A 25,579-nucleotide genomic window follows, 5' to 3' on the forward strand; every position below is an offset into this window, starting at 1 on the left:
TGTCTTCCCCTCTAAAGGCAGAAAGACCCTGCCTCCCTCCCATTGACTAGTGAAACATGGTGAAACAGGGGTCACCTTACAATACCAGGCCAGCTCAACTGAAGCTTTTCTTGGAAGTGCTGAGATGAATGCATGACTTTTCCATTGTATCGGCCTGGCTGGTGAGCTCAACTCAGGGCTGTTATTCATACATGTCTTTCATGAGGGGGAGGGGGGAGAGAAAGAGAAAGGGATGGAGCAACAGAGAGGAGAAGCTGCCTAAAATGGTGTGTGTGTGTGTGTGTGTGTGTGTGTGTGTGTGTGTGTGTGTGGGTGTGTGTGTGTGTGTGTGTGTGTGTCTAGAGTAGGTGGGGCAGCTCCACATATCTATACAACACACAGCTCATTTCCCTGGAGGGCTCAGCCCCTCTCTACTGGGAACTCAGGGAAACAACTGAACCAACCAGAGAGGTGGGAGAGTGAAGAACACGTGTGAGAGAGTTGGAAGGAGAGGGAGAGAGAGGTGGGAGAATTGGAAGGAGAGCGAGAGAGAGGTGGGAGAATTGGAAGGAAAGGGAGAGAGAGGTGGGAGAATTGGAAGGAGAGCGAGAGAGGTTAGGAGAGATTTGGAATGTGAGAGAGAGAGAAGTTAGGAGAGATTTGGAAGGCGAGAGAGAGAGAGGTGGGAGAGATTTGGAAGGCGAGCGAGAGAGAGAGGTGGGAGAGATTTGGAAGGAGAGCGAGAGGTTCTGAGAGATTTGGAAGGAGAGCGAGAGGTTAGGAGAGATTTGGAAGGAGAGAGAGAGGTGGGAGAGATTTGGAAGGAGAGAGAGAGGTGGGAGAGATTTGGAAGGTGAGAGAGAGAGAGGTGGGAGAGATTTGGAATGCGAGAGAGGTGAGAAGGAGAAGAAAGGAGAGAGAGCATTGGGAACACAAACGAGCATTGGGAAAGGGCAAGGCAGAAGTGGGAGAAACAAGAGAAGAGGAGAAAGGTGAGCGAGAGACACCTAGTCATATTTTTTGACCTTTATTTAACCAGGCAAGTCAGTTAAGAACAAATTCTTATTTTCAATGACGGCCTAGGAACAGTGGGTTAACTGCCTGTTCAGGGGCAGAACAGCTCGGGGGTTTGAACTTGCAACCTTCCGGTTACTAGTCCAACGCTCTGTGTTGATTATTCCCCAGAAGAGAGGAGAATGTAACTCAGCCTAAACAACAAGTCAAGGGTTCCTAAATCCACCAGAACACCATGTTGTTTCTTTCCTAAGCTCTGCTTGGTCCTGTCATTTACTGCACATAGCCAAGTTCTGAATTAAATCAACAGAATGCAAAAAGGGACCCTCGCTGAAAATGATGCACCAGGGAGAGTGGCCTGATGCACCAGGGAGTGGCCTGATGCACCAGGGAGTGGCCTGATGGAGTAGGGAGTGGCCTGATGCACCAGGGAGTGGCCTGATGGAGTAGGGAGTGGCCTGATGCACCAGGGAGTGGCCTAATGGAGTAGGGAGTGGCCTGATGGAGTAGAGAGTGGCCTGATGGAGTAGAGAGTGGCCTGATGGAGTAGAGAGTGGCCTGATGGAGTAGGGAGTGGCCTGATGGAGTAGGGAGTGGCCTGATGGAGTAGGGAGTGGCCTGATGCACCAGGGAGTGGCCTGATGCACCAGGGAGTGGCCTGATGGAGTAGGGAGTGGCCTGATGGAGTAGAGAGTGGCCTGATGGAGTAGAGAGTGGCCTGATGGACTGGCCTGGCAGAGTGGCCTGATGGAGTAGAGAGTGGCCTGATGGAGTAGGGAGTGGCCTGATGGAGTAGAGAGTGGCCTGATGGAGTAGAGAGTGGCCTGATGGAGTAGAGAGTGGCCTGATGGAGTAGAGAGTGGCCTGATGGAACAGAGAGTGGCCTGATGGGCCTGGCAGAGTGGCTTGATGGAGTGGGGTGGCCTGATGGACTGGCCTAGGGAGTGGCCTGATGGAGTAGGGAGTGGCCTGATGGAGTAGAGAGTGGCCTGATGGAGTAGGGGCAGAGTGGCCTGATGGACTGGCCTAGGCAGAGTGGCCTGATGGAGTAGCAGAGTGGCCTGATGGAGTAGAGTGGCCTGATGGAGGCCTAGGGAGTGGCCTGATGCACCAGAGAGTGGCCTGATGGAGTAGAGAGTGGCCTGATGGAGTAGAGAGTGGCCTGATGGACTGGCCTGGCAGAGTGGCCTGATGGACTGGCCTGGCAGAGTGGCCTGATGGACTGGCCTGGCAGAGTGGCCTGATGGACTGGCCTGGCAGAGTGGCCTGATGGACTGGCCTGGCAGAGTGGCCTGGCAGAGTGGCCTGATGGACTGGCCTGGCAGAGTGGCCTGATGGACTGGCCTGGCAGAGTGGCCTGGCAGAGTGGCCTGATGGACTGGCCTGGCAGAGTGGCTTGATGGACTGGCCTGGCAGAGTGGCCTGATGGACTGGCCTGGCAGAGTGGCCTGATGGACTGGCCTGGCAGAGTGGCCTGATGGACTGGCCTGGCAGAGTGGCCTGGCAGAGTGGCCTGATGGACTGGCCTGGCAGAGTGGCCTGATGGACTGGCCTGGCAGAGTGGCTTGATGGACTGGCCTGGCAGAGTGGCCTGATGGACTGGCCTGGCAGAGTGGCCTGATGGACTGGCCTGGCAGAGTGGCCTGATGGACTGGCCTGGCAGAGTGGCCTGGCATGGACTGGCCTGGCAGAGTGGCCTGATGGACTGGCCTGGCAGAGTGGCCTGGCAGGACTGGCCTGGCGGCCTGAGTGGCCTGGCAGAGTGGCCTGGCAGAGTGGCCTGGCGGAGTGGCCTGGCGGAGTGGCCTGGCAGTGGCCTGGCAGAGTGGCCTGGCGGAGTGGCCTGGCGGAGTGGCCTGGCAGAGTGGCCTGGCAGAGTGGCCTGGCAGAGTGGCCTGATGGACTGGCCTGGCAGACTGGCCTGGCAGAGTGGCCTGATGGACTGGCCTGGCAGAGTGGCCTGATGGACTGGCCTGGCAGAGTGGCCTGATGGACTGGCCTGGCAGAGTGCCCCTGATGGACTGGCCTGGCAGAGCCTGGCCCTGATGGACTGGCCTGGCAGAGTGGCCTGATGGACTGGCCTGGCAGAGTGGCCTGATGGACTGGCCTGGCAGAGTGGCCTGGCAGAGTGGCCTGGCGGAGTGGCCTGGCAGAGTGGCCTGGCAGAGTGGCCTGGCAGAGTGGCCTGGCAGGAGTGGCCTGGCAGAGTGGCCTGGCAGAGTGGCCTGATGGACTGGCCTGGCAGAGTGGCCTGATGGACTGGCCTGGCAGAGTGGCCTGATGGACTGGCCTGGCAGAGTGCCCTGATGGACTGGCCTGGCAGAGTGGCCTGATGGACTGGCCTGGCAGAGTGGCCTGATGGACTGGCCTGGCAGAGTGGCCTGATGGACTGGCCTGGCGGAGTGGCCTGGCAGAGTGGCCTGGCAGAGTGGCCTGGCATAGTGGCCTGGCAGAGTGGCCTGGCAGAGTGGCCTGGTGGACTGGCCTGGCAGAGTGGCTTGATGGACTGGCCTGGCAGAGTGGCCTGGCAGAGTGGCTTGATGGACTGGCCTGGCAGAGTGGCCTGGCAGTATTAAAGAATTTCACATCTGCTTCCCAAATGGCACCCTAGTCCCTATATAGTGCACTACGTAGGGTGCCATTTAGGGATTCAAGTCTCCTCTCTGGTAGTCTAGCAGATTGATAAAGAGCTCCTTTCAGCACTCTGAGAAGTGAAGGGGGCTATTCAGAGGGTAAAACGTCCGTTTTCACATAGCTGCATTCCACTCTTGATCAACCAACCCTTCACCTGTCACCTCGGTACAAGGAGAGACCTGAGACCGGGTAGTGTAAACCGGCAGACCGTCAGACAGGCATCGACGATAACCCCCCCCCCCCAAAACTGATTCGGAGTCCGCAGTGCGTCCCAAATGCAACCCTATTCTCTATGTAGTGCACTAGTTTTGATCAGGGTCCAAAGGGCTTTGGATGTGATATAAAAATAGGGTGCCGATTGGTACGCACACAGAGCCGGAGCCTGAACCTGAGCTGGCAGTGAGCTCTGGGCCGTGGAATGGAATGGACTTTGGCTTCCTGAGAGATGTCTCATCAAAAGGGAGGTAAGATCAGAGGGGGTCTACAGGCACACAGACCTGGGCTCTGGCAGTACCATCCACACTGACTCACTGGGCCTTTGTGAAGGAGAGAGACCGAGAGACAGACCGAGACGAGAGACCGAGAGAGAGACAGAGAGAGACCGAGAGACAGAGAGAGAGACAGAGAGAGACCGAGAGACAGAGAGAGACAGATAGACAGACAGACAGACAGACAGACAGACAGACAGACAGACAGACAGACAGACAGACAGACAGACAGACAGACAGACACCGGACTGGCAGACAGACACTGAGACAGACAGACACTGAGACAGACAGACAGACAGAGACCCAGACAGACAGACAGACCCCTGGCAGAGTGGCCGAGACAGACAGACACCGAGACCGACAGACAGACAGACACCGAGACAGACAGACACTGAGACAGACAGACAGACAGACAGACAGACAGACAGACAGAGTGGCCTGACAGACAGACAGACAGACAGACAGACAGACACCGAGACAGACAGACACAGAGACAGACAGACACCGAGACAGACAGACACCGAGACAGCCAGACACCGAGACAGCCAGACACCGAGACAGCCAGACACCGAGACAGCCAGACACCGAGACAGCCAGACACCGAGACAGCCAGACACCGAGACAGCCAGACACCGAGACAGACCGAGACCCAGAGACACAGAGACAGACTGACAGAGAGAGAGGCCAGTTCTGATGGCTGATACAGTCCACTGCCCAAAGCTCAGAGATTAAGATTTAAATAGAGGTGGGTGGCTAGGACTGGTGTGTGTATGTAGATGCCTGGGAGGGGGAATGAAAGGTGAGTGGGAGAGGTGAGGAGTGGACTGGTCTGAACCAAGTCACAATATGGAGAGGTGAGGAGTGGACTGGTCTGAACCAAGTCACAATATGGAGAGGTGAGGAGTGGACTGGACACAACATGGAGAGGTGAGGAGTGGACTGGACACAACATGGAGAGGTGAGGAGTGGACTGGACACAACATGGAGAGTGGCCTGAGGAGTGGACTGGTCTGAACCAAGTCACAATATGGAGAGGGGTAGGAGACTGGACACAACATGGAGAGGTGAGGAGTGGACTGGTCTGAACCAAGTCACAACATGGAGAGGTGAGGAGTGGACTGGACACAGCATGGAGAGGTGAGGAGGACTGGACACAACATGGAGAGGTGAGGAGTGGACTGGACACAACATGGAGAGGTGAGGAGTGGACTGGTCTGAACCAAGTCACAATATGGAGAGGTGAGGAGTGGACTGGACACAACATGGAGAGGTGAGGAGTGGACTGGTCTGAACCAAGTCACAATATGGAGAGGTGAGGGTGGACTGGACACAAAATGGAGAGGTGAGGAGTGGACTGGTCTGAACCACACAACATGGAGAGGTGAGGAGTGGACTGGACACAACATGGAGAGGTGAGGAATGGACTGGTCTGAACCAAGTCACAATATGGAGAGGTGAGGAGTGGACTGGTCTGAACCAAGTCACAATATGGAGAGGTGAGGAGTGGACTGGACACAACATGGAGAGGTGAGGAGTGGACTGGACACAACATGGAGAGGTGAGGAGTGGACTGGACACAACATGGAGAGGTGAGGAGTGGACTGGACACAACATGGAGAGGTGAGGAGTGGACTGGTCACAACATGGAGGGGTGAGGAGTGGACTGGACACAACATGGAGAGGTGAGGAGTGGACTGGACACAACATGGAGAGGTGAGGAGTGGACTGGTCACAACATGGAGAGGTGAGGAGTGGACTGGACACAACATGGAGAGGTGAGGAGTGGACTGGTCACAACATGGAGAGGTGAGGAGTGGACTGGTCACAACATGGAGAGGTGAGGAGTGGACTGGACACAACATGGAGAGGTGAGGAGTGGACTGGTCACAACATGGAGAGGTGAGGAGTGGACTGGTCACAGCATGGAGAGGTGAGGAGTGGACTGGTCTGAACCAAGTCACAACATGGAGAGGTGAGGAGTGGACTGGTCACAGCATGGAGAGGTGAGGAGTGGACTGGTCACAACATGGAGGGGTGAGGAGTGGACTGGACACAACATGGAGAGGTGAGGAGTGGACTGGACACAACATGGAGAGGTGAGGAGTGGACTGGACACAACATGGAGAGGTGAGGAGTGGACTGGACACAACATGGAGAGGTGAGGAGTGGACTGGTCACAACATGGAGAGGTGAGGAGTGGACTGGACACAACATGGAGAGGTGAGGAGTGGACTGGTCACAACATGGAGAGGTGAGGAGTGGACTGGTCACAACATGGAGAGGTGAGGAGTGGACTGGACACAACATGGAGAGGTGAGGAGTGGACTGGTCACAACATGGAGAGGTGAGGAGTGGACTGGTCACAGCATGGAGGGTGAGGAGTGGACTGGTCACAACATGGAGAGGTGAGGAGTGGACTGGACACAACATGGAGAGGTGAGGAGTGGACTGGACACAACATGGAGAGGTGAGGAGTGGACTGGACACAACATGGAGAGGTGAGGAGTGGACTGGTCACAACATGGAGAGGTGAGGAGTGGACTGGACACAACATGGAGGGGTGAGGAGTGGACTGGTCACAGCATGGAGGGGTGAGGAGTGGACTGGTCACAACATGGAGAGGTGAGGAGTGGACTGGACACAACATGGAGAGGTGAGGAGTGGACTGGTCACAACATGGAGAGGTGAGGAGTGGACTGGACACAACATGGAGAGGTGAGGAGTGGACTGGACACAACATGGAGAGGTGAGGAGTGGACTGGTCACAACATGGAGAGGTGAGGAGTGGACTGGTCACAACATGGAGAGGTGAGGAGTGGACTGGACACAACATGGAGAGGTGAGGAGTGGACTGGACACAACATGGAGAGGTGAGGAGTGGACTGGTCACAACATGGAGAGGTGAGGAGTGGACTGGTCACAACATGGAGAGGTGAGGAGTGGACTGGTCACAACATGGAGAGGTGAGGAGTGGACTGGACACAACATGGAGAGGTGAGGAGTGGACTGGTCACAACATGGAGAGGTGAGGAGTGGACTGGACACAACATGGAGAGGTGAGGAGTGGACTGGTCACAACATGGAGAGGTGAGGAGTGGACTGGACACAACATGGAGAGGTGAGGAGTGGACTGGACACAACATGGAGAGGTGAGGAGTGGACTGGACACAACATGGAGAGGTGAGGAGTGGACTGGTCACAACATGGAGAGGTGAGGAGTGGACTGGTCACAACATGGAGAGGTGAGGAGTGGACTGGTCACAACATGGAGAGGTGAGGAGTGGACTGGACACAACATGGAGAGGTGAGGAGTGGACTGGACACAACATGGAGAGGTGAGGAGTGGACTGGACACAACATGGAGAGGTGAGGAGTGGACTGGACACAACATGGAGAGGTGAGGAGTGGACTGGTCACAACATGGAGAGGGGAGGAGTGGACTGGTCACAACATGGAGAGGTGAGGAGTGGACTGGACACAACATGGAGAGGTGAGGAGTGGACTGGTCACAATATGGAGAGGTGAGGAGTGGACTGGACACAACATGGAGAGGTGAGGAGTGGACTGGTCACAATATGGAGAGGTGAGGAGTGGACTGGACACAACATGGAGAGGTGACAGACAGTTCCCAGTCTGAACCAAGTCACAACATGGAGGGGTGACAGACAGTTCCCAGTCTGAACCAAGTCACAACATGGAGGGGTGACAGACAGTTCCCAGTCTGAACCAAGTCACAACATGGAGGGGTGACAGACAGTTCCCAGTCTGAACCAAGTCACAACATGGAGGGGTGACAGACAGTTCCCAGTCTGAACCAAGTCACAACATGGAGGGGTGACAGACAGTTCCCAGTCTGAACCAAGTCACAACATGGAGGGGTGACAGGTAGTTCCCAGTCTGAACATAACATGGAGGGGTGGCAGGCAGTTCCTGGAGGCGCCATGGTAACACCTTTGTCCAGCGTGGAATGAGGCCGGGGGACTAACTGTGGCTTTAGAATAGAAGGGACAGACAGGCTTTAGAATGACTAAAATGACTCATGTCCACTCCAGAATGTTCCAACGACACATTCTAGCCACTCTGAATGTTCTAACAACACATTCTAGCCACTCTGAATGTTCTAACAACACATTCTAGCCACTCTGAATGTTCTAACGACACATTCTAGCCACTCTGAATGTTCTAACAACACATTCTAGCCACTCTGAATGTTCTAACAACACATTCTAGCCACTCTGAATGTTCTAACGACACATTCTAGCCACTCTGAATGTTCTAACGACACATTCTAGCCACTCTGAATGTTCTAACGACACATTCTAGCCACTCTGAATATTCTAACGACACATTCTAGCCACACTGAATGTTCTAACGACACATTCTAGCCACTCTGAATGTTCTAACGACACATTCTAGCCACTCTGAATGTTCTAACGACACATTCTAGCCACTCTGAATGTTCTAACGACACATTCTAGCCACTCTGAATGTTCTAACGACACATTCTAGCCACTCTGAATGTTCTAACGACACATTCTAGCCACTCTGAATGTTCTAACGACACATTCTAGCCACTCTGAATGTTCTAACGACACATTCTAGCCACTCTGAATATTCTAACGACACATTCTAGCCACACTGAATGTTCTAACGACACATTCTAGCCACTCTGAATGTTCTAACGACACATTCTAGCCACTCTGAATGTTCTAACGACACATTCTAGCCACTCTGAATGTTCTAACGACACATTCTAGCCACTCTGAATGTTCTAACGACACATTCTAGCCACTCTGAATGTTCTAACGACACATTCTAGCCACTCTGAATATTCTAACGACACATTCTAGCCACACTGAATGTTCTAACGACACATTCTAGCCACTCTGAATGTTCTAACGACACATTCTAGCCACTCTGAATGTTCTAGCTTGGACGACACATTCTAGCCACTCTGAATGTTCTAACGACACATTCTAGCCACTCTGAATGTTCTAACGACACATTCAAGCCACTCTGAATGTTCTAACGGCACATTCTAGCCACTCTGAATGTTCTAACGACACATTCTATTCTTAAACTACTAGCACACAGCTTGGACACCCATGTATACCCCACAAGACATGCCACCAGAGGTCTGTTTAAACTACTAGCACACAGCTTGGACACCCATGTATACCCCACAAGACATGCCAGCAGAGGTCTGTTTAAACTACTAGCACACAGCTCAGACACCCATACATACCCAACAAGACATGCCAGCAGAGGTCTCTTCACAATCCCCAAGTCCAGAACAGAACTATGGGAGGTGCACAGTACTGCATAGAGCCATGACTACATGGAACTCTATTCCACATCAGGCAACTGATGCAGCAGTAGAATCAGATTTTAAAAAACAGATAAAAATACACCTTATGGAACAGCGTGGACTGTGAAGACACACACACACACACACACACACACACACACACACACACACACACACACACACACACACACACACACACACACACACACACACACACACACACACACACACACACACACACACACACACATACATACACACACGTTCACATGGGTTTTGTATTGTAGATGTGGAGGAGTGGCCTGCACACATAGAAGTTGTGAATTCTGTAATGAAAGTATTGTAAAGTTTTAAAACTGTATAATTGCCTTAATTTTGCTGGACCCCAGGAAGAGTAGCTGCTGCCTTGGCAGGAACTAATGGGGATCCATAATAAACCCCAGGAAGAGTAGCTGCTGCCTTGACAGGAACTAATGGGGATCCATAATAAACCCGATGAAGAGTAGCTGCTGCCTTGGCAGGAACTAATGGGGATCCATAATAAACCCCAAGAATAGTAGCTGCTGCCTTGACAGGAACTAATGGAGATCCATAATAAACCCCAGGAATAGTAGCTGCTGCCTTGACAGGAACTAATGGGGATCCATAATAAACCCCAGGAAGAGTAGCTGCTGCCTGTTTCGTGCATTTGTTTTCTTCTTCTAAAATATTAGAATTTATGATGCCAGCAAACATATTCTTCACACGCTAAGAATGTATTTCCTCCAACGTGACAATGAAAAAAGTACCTCTCACAGGGCCCAAAACAAGTGTGCTGATGGCGTTTCCCACTGTATGCTCTTTCTCTGTGCCTGATTGGTCCAGAATGAGGAGAAATCTGCACATCCCTGTGCCTGATTGGTCCAGAATGAGGAGAAATCTGCACATCCCTGTGCCTGATTGGTCCAGAATGAGGAGAAATCTGCACATCCCTGTGCCTGATTGGTCCAGAATGAGGAGAAATCTGCACATCCCTGTGCCTGATTGTTCCAGAATGAGGAGAAATCTGCACATCCCTGTGCCTGATTGGTCCAGAATGAGGAGAAATCTGCACATCCCTGTGCCTGATTGGTCCAGAATGAGGAGAAATCTGCACATCCCTGTGCCTGATTGGTCCAGAATGAGGAGAAATCTGCACATCCCTGTGCCTGATTGGTCCAGAATGAGGAGAAATCTGCACATCCCTGTGCCTGATTGGTCCAGAATGAGGAGAAATCTGCACATCCCTGTGCCTGATTGTTCCAGAATGAGGAGAAATCTGCACATCCCTGTGCCTGATTGGTCCAGAATGAGGAGAAATCTGCACATCCCTGTGCCTGATTGGTCCAGAATGAGGAGAAATCTGCACATCCCTGTGCCTGATTGGTCCAGAATGAGGAGAAATCTGCACATCCCTGTGCCTGATTGGTCCAGAATGAGGAGAAATCTGCACATCCCTGTGCCTGATTGGTCCAGAATGAGGAGAAATCTGCACATCCCTGTGCCTGATTGGTCCAGAATGAGGAGAAATCTGCACATCCCTGTGCCTGATTGGTCCAGAATGAGGAGAAATCTGCACATCCCTGTGCCTGATTGGTCCAGAATGAGGAGAAATCTGCACATCCCTGTGCCTGATTGGTCCAGAATGAGGAGAAATCTGCACATCCCTGTGCCTGATTGTTCCAGAATGAGGAGAAATCTGCACATCCCTGTGCCTGATTGGTCCAGAATGAGGAGAAATCTGCACATCCCTGTGCCTGATTGGTCCAGAATGAGGAGAAATCTGCACATCCCTGTGCCTGATTGGTCCAGAATGAGGAGAAATCTGCACATCCCTGTGCCTGATTGGTCCAGAATGAGGAGAAATCTGCACATCCCTGTGCCTGATTGGTCCAGAATGAGGAGAAATCTGCACATCCCTGTGCCTGATTGGTCCAGAATGAGGAGAAATCTGCACATCCCTGTGCCTGATTGGTCCAGAATGAGGAGAAATCTGCACATCCCTGTGCCTGATTGTTCCAGAATGAGGAGAAATCTGCACATCCCTGTGCCTGATTGGTCCAGAATGAGGAGAAATCTGCACATCCCTGTGCCTGATTGGTCCAGAATGAGGAGAAATCTGCACATCCCTGTGCCTGATTGGTCCAGAATGAGGAGAAATCTGCACATCCCTGTGCCTGATTGGTCCAGAATGAGGAGAAATCTGCACATCCCTGTGCCTGATTGGTCCAGAATGAGGAGAAATCCGCACATCCCTGTGCCTGATTGGTCCAGAATGAGGAAAAATTCGCTTCTACACCTGCATTGCTTGCTGTTTGGGGTTTTAGGCTGGGTTTCTGTACAGCACTTTGAGATATCAGCTGATGTAAGAAGGGCTTTATAAATACATTTGATTTGAAGTTTTTAAGTGTGGGACATGTCCTTAGAGACTTACCCAGAAAGTCTCAGTGTTGTAATCATTGCCCAAGGTGATTCTAACATGTTTTGACTCAGAGCGTTGAATACTTATCTAATCAAGATTTAATTCCAAAAATACGTAACATCTTTCTTCCACTGACAGATTATTTTGTGTAGATTGTTAACAGAAAATTACAATTAAATCCATTATATTCCCACTTTGTAACACAACAAAATGTATAAAAAGTCAAGGGGTGTGAATACTTTCTGAAGGCGCTGTACATACAGAGTTCTGTTGATCTGTTCTAGTGCAGGTCTATGCAGGGGCATTTGGTTTGCCTGGCCTGGATTGTAATGCATTGTCATCATGCCTATGACCCGTGACTGAAAGGTCATCCTGCTTGAGTTTCGTTTATTTAGATACCCATTAGTCCATCAGGGAACTTCCTGGGTTCCTATTCCTGGGTTCCTATTCCTGGGTTCCTATTCCTGGGTTCCTATTCCTGGGTTCCTATTCCTGGGTTCCTATTCCTGGGTTCCTATTCCTGGGTTCCTGCTCTATACAGAGATTCCACAGATAATTCTTATTTCTAGATTCTAGATTCTAGATTCTAATTTCCAGACTAGACCATCAACACTTCCAGAATAACTCATGTCATGCTCAAGGTATTTATACACTGGGAGAAATGTATTCTACTTTGAAAAATGGAAACACAGCATCATAATGTTATGTTATTGTAATGTGTTCTCCCTGTGTACTGTGACTAGAATGTGTTTGATCTGTGTGTATTATTTTGTAATTGTACGTATTACTGAGCACCATAAGAACATAAGCATTTTGCTACACCTGCGATAACATCTGCAAAATATGTGTATGCTGAGACCAATAAAATTAGATTTGATACTGAATAAATATATACAGTAGGGCAAAAAAGTATTTAGTCAGCCACCAATTGTGCAAGTTCTCCCACTTGAAAAGATGAGAGAGGCCTGTAATTTTCATCATAGATACACTTCAACTATGACAGACAAAATGAGGGAAAAAAATCCCAAAATCACATTGTAGGATTTTTAATGAATTAATTTGCAAATTATGGTGGAAAATAAGTATTTGGTCACCTACAAACAAGCAAGATTTCTGGCTCTCACAGACCTGTAACTTCTTCTTTAAGAGGCTCCTCTGTCCTCCACTTGTTACCTGTATTAATGGCACCTGTTTGAACTTGTTATCAGTATAAAAGACACCTGTCCACAACCTCAAACAGTCACACTCCAAACACCACTATGGCCAAGAACAAAGAGCTGTCAAAGGACACCAGAAACAAAATTGTAGACCTGCACCAGACTGGGAAGACTGAATCTGCAATAGGTAAGCAGCTTGGTTTGAAGAAATCAACTGTGGGAGCAATTATTAGGAAATGGAAGACATACAAGACCACTGATAATCTCCCTCGATCTGGGGCTCCACGCAAGATCTCACCCCGTGGGGTCAAAATGATCACAAGAACGGTGAGCAAAAAAAATCCCAGAACCACACGGGGGGACCTGGTGAATGACCTGCAGAGAGCTGGGACCGAAGTAACAAAGCCTATCATCAGTAACACACTACACCGCTGTTCCCAGAGGCTCATCCTTCAGCTGCTCAAGAAAACAAGTGGTCCCCATTTTGTTTTGTTTTATCTGTTTTTCAAATCCCAGGATGTAGCTTAGCTTTATAAACAAAGCATTCCTGTCCTGTCTGACAGACAACATGTTCTTACTGGAGGTACACATACTGTATAGGTGACAATCCCCCCCCCGGTGTTTTATCCTGTTCCATCAGTATAAATAAACATAATTACCCGCTGAACTCAGTGTCATCTAATGATGATGCCATAATTTGTGTTTTTTTGGACGGTAGCCTAATGGTGCTTGTAAGCAGGCGGAGATGAACGTCTCTGAATTAAAAAAACAACCCATTCACACGGGGGACATGGAACGGGGACGACTGAGGCAAAATGTGACAAACTAATTTAGGCCTCGGCCTGCTTTTAGCCCTAATGCTTTAGAATAACTATCCTGCTTTAAAAAAAAAAACACTTTGGTGGAGTCGATGATAGAGACTGTACAGTAATTCATTTTCTCAGGCTACTTCAAACCACGTCTCATCTATCCCTAGATTAAACGCCTAACTTTACTGCTTGAATGAATGAGTGTAAAACCAGTGAAAAAGGACAGCCAAGCTGTTGCTGCCCGAAAGATGGAACGCAGAGTAGTGAAAAACAGAACCCTTAAAAAAAGGGACAGGTCACCCTAAAAACAAAGTTTGTCTGATGTTTTCGGGCGTCAAAAGCGGTCTTATATTTTAGATTAAATCCACGTCCCATTCTGTGGAGCAGTCCACCCAGCTATGTCCAGACATAATTCAGCTTATTCCTGTTTTTTGTTGTTGTCTAGGCTACTTAACCACAACACGAGGCTAACTGTCACTGTGGATAGTGTGATATCTGGGGGAAGCTTGAAGCCACTTGAGATAATACATTAGAAACATGACATCATCAGACTCCACCTCCAGCCATCTCTATCATTAAACCTAACATGACATCATCAGACTCCACCTCCAGCCATCTCTATCATTAAACCTAACATGACATCATCAGACTCCACCTCCAGCCATCTCTATCATTAAACCTAACATGACATCATCAGACTCCACCTCCAGCCATCTCTATCATTAAACCTAACATGACATCATCAGACTCCACCTCCAGCCATCTCTATCATTAAACCTAACATGACATCATCAGACTCCACCTCCAGCCATCTCTATCATTAAACCTAACATGACATCATCAGACTCCACCTCCAGCCATCTCTATCATTAAACCTAACATGACATCATCAGACTCCACCTCCAGCCATCTCTATCATTAAACCTAACATGACATCATCAGACTCCACCTCCAGCCATCTCTATCATTAAACCTAACATGACATCATCAGACTCCACCTCCAGCCATCTCTATCATTAAACCTAACATGACATCATCAGACTCCACCTCCAGCCATCTCTATCATTAAACCTAACATGACATCATCAGACTCCACCTCCAGCCATCTCTATCATTAAACCTAACATGACATCATCAGACTCCACCTCCAGCCATCTCTATCATTAAACCTAACATGACATCATCAGACTCCACCTCCAGCCATCTCTATCATTAAACTGAACAAGACATCATCAGACTCCACCTCCAGCCATCTCTATCATTAAACCTAACATGACATCATCAGACTCCACCTCCAGCCATCTCTATCATTAAACTGAACAAGACTGTCTAAATAGCCTAGAGTCTGTTTCTATGGATATCAGGCTGGTAGTAGACCCAGGATGTTGGGGCGGCAGGGTAGCCTAGTGGTTAGAGCGTTGGACTAGTAACCGAGAGGTTGCAAGGTCAAATCCTAAAGCTGACAAGGTACAACTCTGACAAGGTACAAATACCTGGTCTATAGTATCTTAGTCATTTTTTAAAAACCTTTATTCAACTCGGCAAGTCAGTAGCAGCCTTACAATGATGGAAAAAAACAACATATGAGAGTACGCTGACCCTGGTGCTAGAGGGGGGACAGCTGACCCTGGTGCTAGAGGGGGTACAGCTGACCCTGGTGCTAGAGGGGGTACAGCTGACCCTGGTGCTAGAGGGGGACAGCTGACCCTGGTGCATTAAGCTGACCCTGGTGCTAGAGGGGGACAGCTGACCCTGGTGCTAGAGGGGGACAGCTGACCCTGGTGCTAGAGGGGGACAGCTGACCCTGGTGCTAGAGGGGGTACAGCTGACCCTGGTGCTAGAGGGGGACAGCTGACCCTGGTGCTAGAGGGGGACAGCTGACCCTGGTGCTAGAGTGGGTACAGCTGACCCTGGTGCTAGAGGGGGGACAGCTGACCCTGGTGCTAGAGGGGGGACAGCTGACCCTGGTGCTAGAGGGGGGACAGCTGACCCTGGTGCTAGAGGGGGGACAGCTGACCCTGGTGCTAGAGGGGGGACAGCTGACCCTGGTGCTAGAGGGGGGACAGCTGACCCTGGTGCTAGAGGGGGTACAGCTGACCCTGGTGCTAGAGGGGGTACAGCTGACCCTGGTGCTAGAGGGGGGACAGCTGACCCTGGTGCCAGAGGGGGGACAGCTGACCCTGGTGCTAGAGGGGGGACAGCTGACCCTGGTGCTAGAGGGGGTACAGCTGACCCTGGTGCCAGAGGGGGGACAGCTGACCCTGGTGCTAGAGGGGGTACAGCTGACCCTGGTGCTAGAGGGGGGACAGCTGACCCTGGTGCTAGAGGGGGTACAGCTGACCCTGGTGCCAGAGGGGGGACAGCTGACCCTGGTGCTAGAGGGGGGACAGCTGACCCTGGTGCTAGAGGGGGGACAGCTGACCCTGGTGCTAGAGGGGGTACAGCTGACCCTGGTGCTAGAGGGGGTACAGCTGACCCTGGTGCCAGAGGGGGGACAGCTGACCCTGGTGCTAGAGGGGGGACAGCTGACCCTGGTGCTAGAGGGGGGACAGCTGACCCTGGTGCTAGAGGGGGGACAGCTGACCCTGGTGCTAGAGGGGGGACAGCTGACCCTGGTGCTAGAGGGGGTACAGCTGACCCTGGTGCTAGAGGGGGGACAGCTGACCCTGGTGCTAGAGGGGGGACAGCTGACCCTGGTGCTAGAGGGGGTACAGCTGACCCTGGTGCTAGAGGGGGTACAGCTGACCCTGGTGCTAGAGGGGGGACAGCTGACCCTGGTGCTAGAGGGGGGACAGCTGACCCTGGTGCTAGAGGGGGTACAGCTGACCCTGGTGCTTGAGGGGGGACAGCTGACCCTGGTGCTAGAGGGGGGGACAGCTGACCCTGGTGCCAGAGGGGGTACAGCTGACCCTGGTGCTAGAGGGGTACAGCTGACCCTGGTGCTAGAGGGGGGACAGCTGACCCTGGTGCTAGAGGGGGTACAGCTGACCCTGGTGCTAGAGGGGGGACAGCTGACCCTGGTGCTAGAGGGGGGACAGCTGACCCTGGTGCTAGAGGGGGGACAGCTGACCCTGGTGCTAGAGGGGGGACAGCTGACCCTGGTGCTAGAGGGGGGACAGCTGACCCTGGTGCTAGAGGGGGGACAGCTGACCCTGGTGCTAGAGGGGGTACAGCTGACCCTGGTGCTAGAGGGGTACAGCTGACCCTGGTGCTAGAGGGGTACAGCTGACCCTGGTGCTAAGGGGGTACAGCTGACCCTGGTGCTAGAGGGGGGTACAGCTGACCCTGGTGCTAGAGGGGTACAGCTGACCCTGGTGCTAGAGGGGGACAGCTGACCCTGGTGCTAGAGGGGGTACAGCTGACCCTGGTGCCAGAGGGGGACAGCTGACCCTGGTGCTAGAGGGGGTACAGCTGACCCTGGTGCTAGAGGGGGACAGCTGACCCTGGTGCTAGAGGGGACAGCTGACCCTGGTGCCAGAGGGGGACAGCTGACCCTGGTGCCAGAGGGGACAGCTGACCCTGGTGCCAGAGGGGTACAGCTGACCCTGGTGCTAGAGGGGGTACAGCTGACCCTGGTGCTAGAGGGGGACAGCTGACCCTGGTGCTAGAGGGGGACAGCTGACCCTGGTGCCAGAGGGGGACAGCTGACCCTGAGGGGGGACAGCTGACCCTGGTGCCAGAGGGGGACAGCTGACCCTGGTGCCAGAGGGGGTACAGCTGACCCTGGTGCTAGAGGGGGACAGCTGACCCTGGTGCTAGAGGGGGACAGCTGACCCTGTGCCAGAGGGGGACAGCTGACCCTGGTGCCAGAGGGGGACAGCTGACCCTGGTGCCAGAGGGGGTACAGCTGACCCTGGTGCTAGAGGGGTACAGATGACCCTGGTGCTAGAGGGGGACAGCTGACCCTGGTGCTAGAGGGGGACAGCTGACCCTGGTGCCAGAGGGGGACAGCTGACCCTGGTGCTAGAGGGGGTACAGCTGACCCTGGTGCCAGAGGGGGACAGCTGACCCTGGTGCCAGAGGGGGACAGCTGACCCTGGTGCTAGAGGGGGACAGCTGACCCTGGTGCCAGAGGGGGACAGCTGACCCTGGTGCCAGAGGGGGTACAGCTGACCCTGGTGCTAGAGGGGTACAGCTGACCCTGGTGCTAGAGGGGGACAGCTGACCCTGGTGCCAGAGGGGACAGCTGACCCTGGTGCCAGAGGGGACAGCTGACCCTGGTGCCAGAGGGGTACAGCTGACCCTGGTGCTAGAGGGGGTACAGCTGACCCTGGTGCTAGAGGGGTACAGCTGACCCTGGTGCTAGAGGGGGTACAGCTGACCCTGGTGCTAGAGGGGGGACAGCTGACCCTGGTGCTAGAGGGGGGACAGCTGACCCTGGTGCTAGAGGGGGGACAGCTGACCCTGGTGCTAGAGGGGTACAGCTGACCCTGGTGCTAGAGGGGGTACAGCTGACCCTGGTGCTAGAGGGGGTACAGCTGACCCTGGTGCTAGAGGGGGGACAGCTGACCCTGGTGCTAGAGGGGGGACAGCTGACCCTGGTGCTAGAGGGGGTACAGCTGACCCTGGTGCTAGAGGGGGGACAGCTGACCCTGGTGCTAGAGGGGGGACAGCTGACCCTGGTGCCAGAGGGGGGACAGCTGACCCTGGTGCCAGAGGGGGGACAGCTGACCCTGGTGCCAGAGGGGGTACAGCTGACCCTGGTGCTAGAGGGGGTACAGCTGACCCTGGTGCTAGAGGGGGTACAGCTGACCCTGGTGCTAGAGGGGGGACAGCTGACCCTGGTGCCAGAGGGGGGACAGCTGACCCTGGTGCTAGAGGGGGGACAGCTGACCCTGGTGCCAGAGGGGGGACAGCTGACCCTGGTGCCAGAGGGGGTACAGCTGACCCTGGTGCTAGAGGGGGGACAGCTGACCCTGGTGCTAGAGGGGGGACAGCTGACCCTGGTGCCAGAGGGGGGACAGCTGACCCTGGTGCCAGAGGGGGGACAGCTGACCCTGGTGCCAGAGGGGGGACAGCTGACCCTGGTGCTAGAGGGGGGACAGCTGACCCTGGTGCTAGAGGGGGGACAGCTGACCCTGGTGCTAGAGGGGGACAGCTGACCCTGGTGCCAGAGGGGGACAGCTGACCCTGGTGCTAGAGGGGGTACAGCTGACCCTGGTGCCAGAGGGGGACAGCTGACCCTGGTGCCAGAGGGGGACAGCTGACCCTGGTGCTAGAGGGGGACAGCTGACCCTGGTGCCAGAGGGGGGGACAGCTGACCCTGGTGCCAGAGGGGGACAGCTGACCCTGGTGCTAGAGGGGGTACAGCTGACCCTGGTGCTAGAGGGGGACAGCTGACCCTGGTGCCAGAGGGGGACAGCTGACCCTGGTGCCAGAGGGGGACAGCTGACCCTGGTGCCAGAGGGGGTACAGCTGACCCTGGTGCTAGAGGGGTACAGCTGACCCTGGTGCTAGAGGGGGTACAGCTGACCCTGGTGCTAGAGGGGGACAGCTGACCCTGGTGCCAGAGGGGGACAGCTGACCCTGGTGCTAGAGGGGGACAGCTGACCCTGGTGCCAGAGGGGGACAGCTGACCCTGGTGCCAGAGGGGTACAGCTGACCCTGGTGCTAGAGGGGACAGCTGACCCTGGTGCTAGAGGGGGACAGCTGACCCTGGTGCCAGAGGGGGACAGCTGACCCTGGTGCCAGAGGGGGACAGCTGACCCTGGTGCCAGAGGGGGTACAGCTGACCCTGGTGCTAGAGGGGGACAGCTGACCCTGGTGCTAGAGGGGGACAGCTGACCCTGGTGCTAGAGGGGGGGACAGCTGACCCTGGTGCCAGAGGGGGGACAGCTGACCCTGGTGCTAGAGGGGGACAGCTGACCCTGGTGCCAGAGGGGGACAGCTGACCCTGGTGAGAGGGGGTACTGACCCTGGTGCTAGAGGGGGTACAGCTGACCCTGGTGCTAGAGGGGGGACAGCTGACCCTGGTGCCAGAGGGGGACAGCTGACCCTGGTGCTAGAGGGGGACAGCTGACCCTGGTGCTAGAGGGGGACAGCTGACCCTGGTGCTAGAGGGGGACAGCTGACCCTGGTGCTAGAGGGGTACAGCTGACCCTGGTGCTAGGGGGTACAGCTGACCCTGGTGCCAGAGGGGGACAGCTGACCCTGGTGCCAGAGGGGGACAGCTGACCCTGGTGCTAGAGGGGGTACAGCTGACCCTGGTGCTAGAGGGGGGACAGCTGACCCTGGTGCTAGAGGGGGTACAGCTGACCCTGGTGCCAGAGGGGGGACAGCTGACCCTGGTGCTAGAGGGGGTACAGCTGGAGGTTGAATGTTTGAAGGGGGTACGGGACAAAAAAAGTTTGGGAAACACGGCTGTAGACGGTCAGACAGATGAGAGGAGATGACAACACAGGCCTATTTTGGCAAGCCCCGTCCGCTAGGAGACTGCATACCCAGTGTAATTAGGCTAACCCGTCAGCCGACTGAAGTATATCCGACTAGACTCACTGACTGGTGGAATTCCTACACTAGCCAATGGGATGAGGTCTTCCTGACCTGTCAGAGCCGCACCCAATCAACACACCACATGCCCTTTCAACGTCTCCCAATAGAACCAGAGACACAGCTGATACCTGTTCTATTAATGGCAGTAGGCAGGCAGGGTGAGAAGAGAGGGAGGCATTCCTATAACAGGACAACATAGAGAGAACGTTGAGAAGAGGGAGAGCTAAGCAGACAGGCGACAAGGCCAGGGAGGAATGGTGCCACACAGACACTCAGAACATCTCTTCAAAAAGGAAGATTAGCTTACATTTAGGTTCTGATTACTGGCCTAAATATCCTGTTTCGTAGAGAATCTCTATTTAGTCCAGAACAAGGACTACATTTCATCTGGTTCCAGATTAAATAAGTCGTTTAACTCTACAGGTCAACGGAATAGTTCTAGGAAGAAGAAGACGGGCCAAATCAACCTTCTGGTTCAAAATTGGGCTCCCGAGTGGCGCAGCGGTCTATGGCACTGCCGTCTCTGGTTCGAATCCAGGCTGTGATTGGGAGTACCACAGTGCGGCATGGAATTGGCCCACCTTCGTCCGGGTCTGGCCGGGGTAGGCAGTCATTGTAAATAAGAATTTGCCTAGTTAAATAAACGTAAAATAAAGAAGTATTAAACAAATATTTAAACAATAAAATTGAACCTACTATAGGAGGCTGTAGGAGGAGAGCATCCTCCTAGTTCAACTGAACATACTGTAGGAGGAGAGCATCCTCTTAGTTCAACTGAACCTACTGTAGGAGGCTGTAGGAGGAGAGCATCCTCCTAGTTCAACTGAACATACTGTAGGAGGAGAGCATCCTCTTAGTTCAACTGAACATACTGTAGGAGGCAGTAGGAGGAGAGCATCCTCCTAGTTCAACTGAACCTACTGTAGGAGGCAGTAGGAGGAGAGCATCCTCTTAGTTCAACTGAACCTACTGTAGGAGGCAGTAGGAGGAGAGCATCCTCTTAGTTCAACTGAACATACTGTAGGAGGCTGTAGGAGGAGAGCATCCTCTTAGTTCAACTGAACATACTGTAGGAGGCTGTAGGAGGAGAGCATCCTCCTAGTTCAACTGAACATACTGTAGGAGGAGAGCATCCTCTTAGTTCAACTGAACATACTGTAGGAGGCAGTAGGAGGAGAGCATCCTCTTAGTTCAACTGAACATACTGTAGGAGGAGAGCATCCTCTTAGTTCAACTGAACATACTGTAGGAGGCTGTAGGAGGAGAGCATCCTCCTAGTTCAACTGAACATACTGTAGGAGGAGAGCATCCTCTTAGTTCAACTGAACATACTGTAGGAGGCTGTAGGAGGAGAGCATCCTCCTAGTTCAATTGAACCTACTGTAGGAGGAGAGCATCCTCTTAGTTCAACTGAACATACTGTAGGAGGCTGTAGGAGGAGAGCATCCTCTTAGTTCAACTGAACCTACTGTAGGAGGCAGTAGGAGGAGAGCATCCTCCTAGTTCAACTGAACCTACTATAGGAGGCAGTAGGAGGAGAGCATCCTCCTAGTTCAACTGAACATACTGTAGGAGGAGAGCATCCTCTTAGTTCAACTGAACCTACTGTAGGAGGCTGTAGGAGGAGAGCATCCTCCTAGTTCAACTGAACCTACTGTAGGAGGAGAGCATCCTCTTAGTTCAACTGAACATACTGTAGGAGGAGAGCATCCTCTTAGTTCAACTGAACATACTGTAGGAGGCAGTAGGAGGAGAGCATCCTCCTAGTTCAACTGAACCTACTGTAGGAGGCAGTAGGAGGAGAGCATCCTCTTAGTTCAACTGAACCTACTGTAGGAGGCAGTAGGAGGAGAGCATCCTCCTAGTTCAACTGAACATACTGTAGGAGGCTGTAGGAGGAGAGCATCCTCCTAGTTCAACTGAACATACTGTAGGAGGCTGTAGGAGGAGAGCATCCTCCTAGTTCAACTGAACATACTGTAGGAGGCTGTAGGAGGAGAGCATCCTCCTAGTTCAACTGAACATACTGTAGGAGGAGAGCATCCTCTTAGTTCAACTGAACCTACTGTAGGAGGCAGTAGGAGGAGAGCATCCTCTTAGTTCAACTGAACATACTGTAGGAGGCAGTAGGAGAGCATCCTCTTAGTTCAACTGAACATACTGTAGGAGGAGAGCATCCTCTTAGTTCAACTGAACATACTGTAGGAGGCAGTAGGAGGAGAGCATCCTCCTAGTTCAACTGAACCTACTGTAGGAGGCAGTAGGAGGAGAGCATCCTCTTAGTTCAACTGAACATACTGTAGGAGGCTGTAGGAGGAGAGCATCCTCCTAGTTCAACTGAACATACTGTAGGAGGGTGTAGGAGGAGAGCATCCTCCTAGTTCAATTGAACATACTGTAGGAGGCTGTAGGAGGAGAGCATCCTCTTAGTTCAACTGAACCTACTGTAGGAGGCAGTAGGAGGAGAGCATCCTCCTAGTTCAATTGAACATACTGTAGGAGGGTGTAGGAGGAGAGCATCCTCTTAGTTCAACTGAACCTACTGTAGGAGGCAGTAGGAGGAGAGCATCCTCCTAGTTCAATTGAACATACTGTAGGAGGCTGTAGGAGGAGAGCATCCTCTTAGTTCAACTGAACCTACTGTAGGAGGCAGTAGGAGGAGAGCATCCTCCTAGTTCAATTGAACCTACTGTAGGAGGCAGTAGGAGGAGAGCATCCTCCTAGTTCAATTGAACATACTGTAGGAGGCTGTAGGAGGAGAGCATCCTCTTAGTTCAACTGAACCTACTGTAGGAGGCAGTAGGAGGAGAGCATCCTCCTAGTTCAATTGAACATACTGTAGGAGGGTGTAGGAGGAGAGCGTTCTTCCACCATATGTGTGCACCATAATGTTGTGTGTATCTCCATGCCAAGAAACGTAATAACAAGCTATTCTTAGCAACACTCCAATGAGTCTGTGAATTATGAAGGAAGAAATGGGAGAGGATGGACCAGGCGGCGTTTCTTGGAACACAAAGACAATAAATAACCAAGGTAGGTGGTGGAACTGTAGAACTATAGAACACAAAGACAATAAATAACCACGGTAGGTGGTGGAACTGTAGAACTATAGAACACAAAGACAATAAATAACCAAGGTAGGTGGTGGAACTGTAGAACTATAGAACACAAAGACAATAAATAACCAAGGTAGGTGGTGGAACTGTAGAACTATAGAACACAAAGACAATAAATAACCACGGTAGGTGGTGGAACTGTAGAACACAAAGACAATAAATAACCACGGTTGGTGGTGGAACTGTAGAACACAAAGACAATAAATAACCACGGTAGGTGGTGGAACTGTAGAACTATAGAACACAAAGACAATAAATAACCAAGGTAGGTGGTGGAACTGTAGAACACAAAGACAATAAATAACCAAGGTAGGTGGTGGAACTGTAGAACACAAAGACAATAAATAACCACGGTAGGTGGTGGAACTGTAGAACTATAGAACACAAAGACAATAAATAACCACGGTTGGTGGTGGAACTGTAGAACTATAGAACACAAAGACAATAAATAACCAAGGTAGGTGGTGGAACTGTAGAACTATAGAACACAAAGACAATAAATAACCACGGTAGGTGGTGGAACTGTAGAACTATAGAACACAAAGACAATAAATAACCACGGTTGGTGGCGGAACTGTAGAACTATAGAACACAAAGACAATAAATAACCAAGGTAGGTGGTGGAACTGTAGAACTATAGAACACAAAGACAATAAATAACCAAGGTAGGTGGTGGAACTGTAGAACTATAGAACACAAAGACAATAAATAACCAAGGTTGGTGGTGGAACTGTAGAACACAAAGACAATAAATAACCACGGTTGGTGGTGGAACTGTAGAACTATAGAACACAAAGACAATACATAACCAAGGTAGGTGGTGGAACTGTAGAACTATAGAACACAAAGACAATAAATAACCAAGGTTGTTGGTGGAACTGTAGAACTATAGAACACAAAGACAATAAATAACCAAGGTAGGTGGTGGAACTGTAGAACTATAGAACACAAAGACAATAAATAACCACGGTAGGTGGTGGAACTGTAGAACTATAGAACACAAAGACAATAAATAACCAAGGTAGGTGGTGGAGCTGTAGAACTATAGAACACAAAGATAATAAATAACCACGGTAGGTGGTGGAACTGTAGAACTATAGAACACAAAGACAATAAATAACCACGGTTGGTGGTGGAACTGTAGAACTATAGAACACAAAGACAATAAATAACCACGGTAGGTGGTGGAACTGTAGAACTATAGAACACAAAGACAATAAATAACCACGGTTGGTGGTGGAACTGTAGAACTATAGAACACAAAGACAATAAATAACCAAGGTAGGTGGTGGAACTGTAGAACTATAGAACACAAAGACAATAAATAACCACGGTAGGTGGTGGAACTGTAGAACTATAGAACACAAAGACAATAAATAACCACGGTAGGTGGTGGAACTGTAGAACTATAGAACACAAAGACAATAAATAACCAAGGTAGGTGGTGGAACTGTAGAACTATAGAACACAAAGACAATAAATAACCACGGTAGGTGGTGGAACTGTAGAACTATAGAACACAAAGACAATAAATAACCAAGGTAGGTGGTGGAACTGTAGAACTATAGAACACAAAGACAATAAATAACCACGGTAGGTGGTGGAACTGTAGAACTATAGAACACAAAGACAATAAATAACCACGGTTGGTGGCGGAACTGTAGAACTATAGAACACAAAGACAATAAATAACCACGGTTGGTGGTGGAACTGTAGAACTATAGAACACAAAGACAATAAATAACCACGGTAGGTGGTGGAACTGTAGAACTATAGAACACAAAGACAATAAATAACCACGGTAGGTGGTGGAACTGTAGAACTATAGAACACAAAGACAATAAATAACCACGGTAGGTGGTGGAACTGTAGAACTATAGAACACAAAGACAATAAATAACCAAGGTTGGTGGTGGAACTGTAGAACTATAGAACACAAAGACAATAAATAACCAAGGTAGGTGGTGGAACTGTAGAACTATAGAACCAAAGACAATAAATAACCACGGTAGGTGGTGGAACTGTAAACTATAGAACACAAAGACAATAAATAACCAAGATAGGTGGTGGAACTGTAGAACTATAGAACACAAAGACAATAAATAACCACGGTAGGTGGTGGAACTGTAGAACTATAGAACA

At 51.5% G+C, this 25,579-nt stretch overlaps 1 protein-coding gene and 1 long non-coding RNA gene across 3 annotated transcripts in view; one reads left to right on the forward strand and one right to left on the reverse strand.

Moving 5' to 3' along the window:
- The window catches only part of LOC118377521 (dystroglycan 1-like), a 107,931-nt gene that overhangs the window by 48,412 nt on the left and 33,940 nt on the right, over window positions 1–25,579 (reverse strand). The window lies entirely within an intron of this gene.
- On the forward strand, window positions 5,174–6,437 carry LOC127932033 (uncharacterized). Its single transcript, XR_008143675.1, has 3 exons — window positions 5,174–5,221; window positions 6,015–6,045; window positions 6,367–6,437. It is a non-coding gene; the product is annotated as an uncharacterized LOC127932033 (long non-coding RNA).

The sequence above is a fragment of the Oncorhynchus keta genome, chromosome 10 (genome assembly GCF_023373465.1).
Source record: "Oncorhynchus keta strain PuntledgeMale-10-30-2019 chromosome 10, Oket_V2, whole genome shotgun sequence".
Classification (NCBI taxonomy): domain Eukaryota; kingdom Metazoa; phylum Chordata; class Actinopteri; order Salmoniformes; family Salmonidae; genus Oncorhynchus; species Oncorhynchus keta.